The following is a 7,927-nucleotide window of genomic DNA, read 5'->3' on the forward strand; positions in this document are numbered from 1 at the left end:
ATTTGTGACATATTTTGAGTGATCCATCGAACGGCCCATATTGATCCTCTTGATCATAGAGCGTTTTATGTGCCTAAATGATGTCAAAATTAAGCGATCTAGTACTCGTTGGATTTATCTCATCGAGCCGCTTGATTTGACTATAAGCATGTTATATTTGGATATTATTTGGTTATCCAATTTATACTTTGAATCTTCCAAATAAGCTTCAGGCCACTGATTTGGTCTTATTTGGGCTCAGATTGGACTGATTTAGATGTTGATGGGTTCTTCTCTTTGAAATGTTCTGTTTGGCTATAAGTTTGCTAAAATTGATGTTCAAATGATCCTGAATTTAATTTGGGAAGTTTCCAACTTGGTTATGCATGATTTTTGGTGATGTATGGATAATAAATAATAATTACAAACAAAATAACATAAATTAATTACTATATTTAGCCAATATAAATAACTTCTACCTTTATTAATAATTCTGCACTACATTTTACTTCATAAAAAAATTCTTACTTATATATTCATACAATGTAATCACAAGATCATATAAAGAACATTTATGGCTTCGTTTGGCACAGCTTTCATATTGCTTTTAAAAACATATTTTTAGAATAAAAATTTTAATATTTGCATAAAAATTTACTTTAAGAAACAGTAAGAAAGCAGCCCCAAACAAAACCTATATCAATATATAGGTTTATGAGTATATTCATTAATAGTGTTAAAGTATAAAATAAAATTCTATGATCAATATTTTGCTACATGACCTAAACAATGCTTTATATAATGTTCAACATGTGTTCATCTTGTGTATAATAAATGTATAAATTAAAGTATAATGTTACAAAATAAAATATAATATAATATATAGCTCTTCTTTAAGAAAAAAAAAAATTTGGACTTGTAAATTGTGTGTCATGATACTCTTCATTATTATGAAATAACGATATGTCGATAGCTCATTGCTTGTCATATGAAGGGTGCGATAGTTGTGCTTCCTATGTAGGAAGTTTTATTTGGTTCGGTCGACCGAATGAGAGAAACATTCGGTCGTAGGCAAAAATCGCGCGGTACCGATGTCTACCGAGTCTTTTGAAAAACTCGGTACACCTCGGTACCGCGCGATTTTTTCCTACGACCGAATGTTTCTCTGCATTCGGTCGGAGGACGTAATAATTGTAGCAAGAGTTTTGTAGTACAAAAAATTATTGAATTAAAAAAATTTTGTATTAAAACGTTGCTTTAAAAAGCAATAAAAAAGTTGTACCAAACAAAGGCATAGCCTCACCTCACCAAACTTATTGATATTTCAAATTGATTTTTAAAAAGCTAAAAATAATAATATTTTGTATTATTGCTATTATTTTATTTTAAAACTCATATGCTAGTTATTGCAATAAAAGCATGCTTGTGATAGACATAGAAGATAGAAGAGTCCTATTCAATTGGCCTCATTTTGATTTTATATGATTGGTTTTGTATGAGTAATTGAACTTTGCACTTACCATTCATGGTTCTATGCGTGTAAACCGCATAGAGTTTAAATTAGAGTATACTTTTTATAAAAGTCCCAATCACCTTTTTTACTATCCAATTATTAAGAAGGAAAATTACTAAATTATTTTTGAAACATTTATAAATTTTTTGCTAGTTGTGATTATATTTATAAATATCTAATGGTTTAATTTTATTTATCTAAGAATTCAGTTTAATTATGGAATAATTTTGTTGTATAAATGAATCTTTATTCTTATATTTGAGTGAGCTATGCCTTTCTAAGTTAAAATTCAAAGGAGCTAGGGGTGTTATTGAGTCAACTCATGCTCAACTAGATTAAGGGCTTGATAGTCAAACTCAATGAGTTAACGAGTCAAATTTGAGTCATTTCTCATTCAGACTCGTTGGCTTGTAAGCAGACTCGTCTGAAAATAGTAATATAAATAATATTTAGAATATATTAAAATCCCATGATTTAACTATAAAATCAATGGAAGTGAGTTCAATGAAGATGATGAAGAGGACTTCCTCAAAGGGTTTTGATGAACTTTTTGGCGTAATTTGATTCATAAGAAGTGAGTTTTGACGAGACTTTATTTGGGGAGATTTGTTAAAAAAAAAAGGTCCATAAAATAATTTATGGTTGGTTGACATTTTTTAAGAATTTTATCTTTGAAATTTATTTTTAAAAAGCATATTTTAAAGTTTGGTCGAAAAAAGAGTTTTTAAAACATAAGTAGAGAAGCATAAATTATCCCAAATAAAATTTTAGGGTTTATTTGGGGAAAAATTATTCTGTGCAGTGTTTGGATGGGAAGAACCGTCCGAATATGTGAGTGTATAGTCTGAGTATGTCAACTTTTTGTACATATTATTTGTACACAGTATATACACTCACATATTCAGACAGTTCTTCTCATCCGGACTCCGCACAGAATAATTTCTCTTATTTGGGACGGCTTTTGTGCTTTATAAAGTTGATTGTGAAGATGTTTTGGAGATATCAACTCCGCTATTATGATTACAAAAAAACAACTGTTTATCATAAAAAAAATTTAAAAAACAGTGAAAAATAACAAGAAATCAGTAGTCAAATGAAATTGTGGTTGATATATAAAAAATAAAGCAGTAAAAAAACTATCCAATACAAACCCTAAGACAATCTATCAACATCCAACGTTAGACTGGGCCACAGATCGCGCCATCATAGACATCCTGGCTTGTTGTTAGTGTAAACTTTAAAAACTATAAAATATACATTAAATACATTTGTATTTAATGAAAAAACATTTCTATTTGAAGGTTTATTAAGTAAAATAAAATTTACAGCTTTTTGAGGTTTTCCATTTGCATTGAATACAATTTTTAATTCAAACTAATGAGAAAATATGCTTTATGATGACCAATGCTTCTACTTTACTATTTTAAAATTGCATTTGGAATTTCAAAATTCTTTTTTATTTCATATAAATTACAACCATCCAAAGATCTTTTTCTTTTCATCTAAAATTTATTAATATAAAAATTAAATTAAATTGAGCGTTTTACATCAACTTTTCATTAAACATCCATCTTTTATATTTTTTGTTAATTTAATCTAATGATAGCTCCAATTGCAAAATTTAAATAGATAATTTTGTTTTTTTTTATGAAAAGGATAATTAGATTTTGACCTAATACTTAAACAATAACTAATAGATCATGCCACCTATAAAGTAGCATTGTAATTAATGATATGAAACGCATAAAATTTGTATTAAAAATTTGGGTTAATTTTTTATTTGTTGTAGCAGTATATTCCACGTTGAAGTCAAACATTGATTACTTAAATGCATTAAAAATAATAAGGGGTTATTTGATTTACGGTTTAAAAATATCGTTGTTTAGTTTAAAGTAAAAGAAATCCAAAGTAAAATTTTAAATTATTTGAAATTCAACCTCTAATTCAATTTTAGTGTATTTAAAACTCACTATATTTGACCTATTTTTAAATGCAATGTAAATTACATGCCATAATTAATCATCGTAAGATGTCACTGTAGCCACTGCCATCGCTAGCTAGTTGCCGCCACCACCAGTTGCTATGAACAACAGCCATTATTGAACTTTTTCTTCCATTCATTTTACTTCAAGTCAAACATAAACAAATTAATCACTTGTATTTACTTCTACTCATGTGAATAACTCTAATATTTAAAAGGGGGATTTACATACGTTACACTTTAAACTTGTTTATTTACATATCTAACACCTAAAACTCTTAAAATACACCTTCTACACCTAAAACTTTCCTATTCCCTCATTTCTACCACTTTGTTATTCAGGGAAAGCCATCAAGGAGAAAGGAGAAGCGAGAGATAAGCATTTGTAGGTATTTCATAAGCTAAAGCCTTCGCTGTTCAAATCAGCTTTAAGACCTTAGGCTGCAGAAGATTGGTTATTGAGGATAAAAAAGAACTTCAATAGCATGCATTGTCTAGAGAATAGAAAGGTACCATTGGTTTTGTTTCTCTTTAAATGAGAAGCTGAGAGATGGTGGATTGGACAGTAGAAAAATAGTGACAAGAAGAGCATGTATAGTGATTCGAGAGGATTTGCATCGGTAGCATCTACCGGCAACTACAACAAATGTATTCATTGTAGATGGAGACATTCGAGTAATTGCTACCTTTTGACATGATAATGTTTTTTATGTAGATAGCAATGACACAAGGCAATGGATTGGCCATAAAGAGGAATAACTGATTTAAGAGCAGAACAGTCTAGGCAGACTGAAGGACATAAGACTGTATGAGCGAGAGCATAAAGTAAAAGATTAACCAATATGGCTGATGATAGAGTTATCAGTGGTGGCTAGAAAGAGCTTGTTATACCATGATCGACAGCACAGACAACATCCACTCCGATGATGCCACGAATATACAACTTACTACTTCGGAGGACGATGACAACCGGAGAGTTCTACTAGTAAGAAGTTTATCATACATAATTGAATGACATATGAAATGATGTGCATAAATGTATGATTTTTTTTTTTTTTTTTTGACAAGTTTTAATTTCAATTTTCATCATAGGAAGTTGATTTATTTTGATTTTGTGCCTGAATCCTTAAGAAAAATAACATGGATAACATTTTTTAAGTTGCATAGATTATAATAGCTCCTATTTTTGATCCAATCAAATATTTTTTTTAAGATTCATTATAAATCAAAATTGATTTGTGGGTAGTGGTGTGATTTTTATTAGTCGACTCTATTAGGAGATTTGCTTGTCCCATTATACGGTACTATTATCCTATTTTTTACTTCAATAATTTAGTATTTTTTGAGATTTTTTTAGTCAAATTTCTATTTTTATTTACGAAAAATGAGGATAATTTTATATTAGTAAATTTTTTACTACGTAAGTTTTTATATATTATAGAGATTGAGATTATGAATGTTTTGAGTATTTACTTGATATTTTTTGTCAGGTGATTTTAGAATAGTAATAATTTTTATTAATTTAAATTTTATTTTGATGTATAAAAATAGTACTTTAATTCAATTAAATTTTAGGATGTTGCTATATATGATCTCTAGTAATTTGATTAATTTATATTAATCTGAATTTTTGCTTAGTAGGTTTTATATTTTGTGTGCTTAAAGATTGCATTGGATTCTTTACTTTTAACATAAGAAGATCTAGGTATCATTCCTCTTTTTATTGGTTCTAGATTTTGTCAAGTAGATAATGACAACATAGAGTAGGGTTCTTTGTTATTGTCTATTTCATGTATAGTGCGTGCTCTCAATGTGTTCTACACTACTAAGTTACTAATTAACTAGCAAGTGTTTTTTTACCCTTATTTATAAAAAATCTCCAATATGATTCTTGAACTTTTTATTATTATTAGGAGCAAAACTTAGACTCCTCTATAAAAAGTTTTTGGCTCTGCCACTGTTTGATCACATGACTGTTACTATTATGAATTGATTGACGATATGCATACTGCTTCTTTATCGTGGTTTGAATTCAGTTATAAGATTTTAGTAATTTGATGGGCTGTTTAGCTCATTATATGTGATTTAAATGATTTCATGTCAGAAAAGAGGTTCAGGTGTAATGATCAGGATTCCTCAAATTTTATTTAATTTTTTTTTATTTTAATTATTTGTTTGTACTCATGAATGAAAGAATATGTTATGACTATATGATTTCTTAGTATTGTATATGATTTTTTTTTTGTCAATGAATAAAAATGTGTATTGATATTTTGAATTATAAAATTTATTTTTCTCTATTTTTTACCGATAGATGAGATTAGATAGCTCTGGTTGGCAAATGAATGGCCTACCGTGCATTTACGTAGCTCAATATTTAGTATCAAGGAATATCCACTTTGGCATGTTTATATTGACCAATTCTACCATGTTAGTAGGTATGAAGACATCTTTATTTAAAGTTAATAAATGCAAGCTTCTTGCTATTTTTGGTTGACAAAATTAAGTGAATTTCAGGAATAAACAAGCTTACGAAGGGGCAATTACAACACTGCCTGACAAAAGTCAATGGTGTGTCGCTTAAGATGAAGTTCAAATTGGAGTGCCCAAAACTTTGAGACCTAGGGGACTCCGAAATTGATTTATAAGAAAACTTCTCACAATAAGAACACATATTGTACTTAGCTTTAATTATCCAAATTAGGGTGATGATGTGGGTGTTTTAGAAGAAACCAATAACATTGATGTATGATAATAATGTGCAAAAAACAAATTGATTTCAGCAAGAAACACAACATGGAGAATAAATCAAAACTTATATTAATGCACTCTTTCAAATACAATATAATTGTCAATACATTAACACTTAAAAATATATATTGCCAATGCATATATTTTACTTTCAAATACAATACATTAATACAGACAAAAGAAGAACACTAACAGCGAGACAAGAACCCAAGCTAACAACGTAACTTTAATTTGAATCGACTCATACTTGACTGACTTATAAATTTTCTGAAGTCATCTCCTCCATCGTCATTGGTATTAGATGATGACTTATGTTCGACGATTGATCGGCTTCATCAATCCAAGTTGCAATCGTCTTGGGTCCTATTTTGAGGGCAATCATAAAATCATCTGCCACGTTTTTCGATCACTTCGATATGTTTTAAATATCAGACATTACAAGTTACGGTAATTGAGCATTTGATGCGAGTGATTGATTGTAGATCCTAATGGATATCTTGAACTCATGCTTTCAAATAGCATGATGCCTAAAATATAAGCAAGCGTCAAATGAGACTTAAATAAGTTTAGTCAGTGCTATGTATGGAAATCCCCTTATTTAAAAAAATTGAAAATTTTATGATTTTAAAACAAAAAAAAATTCATTCCATCAAATAAAATATTACCTTTATGAACTCCTCAGAACACGGCATTCATAAAATCTTCAACCAAAATTAAAATAAATAAATAAATAAAAAGCCAGCACACTTTCTTTCTATAACAAGCATAAATTATTAAAGCTCAAAAAGAAAAATTCCACACATTTTTACTAGGCGTTCGATTGACAACTTATTAATAAATATTAGCTATTTATTAATAATATTAAATATATTATTTAAATTTCAATAAATTTAATGAATTAAATATTAATTCTTCAAGATAAAGTAATTAAATAAATTATTATTAATCATTTTTAATAAAATTGATATCATTCAAATACATGATATTCATCCCAACTTTTAATATTTGATAATCAAGAATGAATATGACATAATAAATAAATATATTTTTATTATATTCATTTAAAAAATAAATTTTAAAATTTTAAAATCCTTTTAAAAATTTTGCAAGAAATTTTTTATTTATTTTTTTCCAACCAATCACGTAGTTATTGCATGGGCCGGCGGACCAATAAAAATTTGCCAGACTCATATGAATGATTCCTGCCCCCACTAAGCAGAAATGATAGAACAGTCAAAAATTTTATCCTTGTTGCGTCCTGGAATATTCGCGGCGGTAGAGAAATATATGGTTTAACGTCTTAGCGTTGTACGAAGATCCAGCACACAATCAGATAAGTGAGAGGGTGTAGCGTTCATAAGAGACACCAAAGTTTTTACGTGGAAAACCCCTGAAAAAGGGGGAAAAACCACGGGGCCTGGCCCGGTTTGAATGAATCCACTAGTATTTGTAGTCGATTACAAATGAGGCCCTTCCTTAGGAGAAGGCCTTGGATTGATGTAGCAAATGTACATCATACAGATTGCATTACATGGTAGGAGTGACATATACAGGTTTGTTTGGCCTGAAGGACCGTAGTCGGCAGGAGACCGTAGTCGGCAGGAGACCGTAGTCGGCAGGAGACCGTAGTCGGCAGGAGACCGTAGTCGGCCGGAGACCGTAGTCGGCAGGAGACCGTAGTCGGCCAGAGACCGTAGTCGGCC

The sequence above is a fragment of the Dendrobium catenatum genome, unplaced genomic scaffold (genome assembly GCF_001605985.2).
Source record: "Dendrobium catenatum unplaced genomic scaffold, ASM160598v2 fragScaff_scaffold_1644, whole genome shotgun sequence".
Lineage (NCBI taxonomy): Eukaryota > Viridiplantae > Streptophyta > Magnoliopsida > Asparagales > Orchidaceae > Dendrobium > Dendrobium catenatum.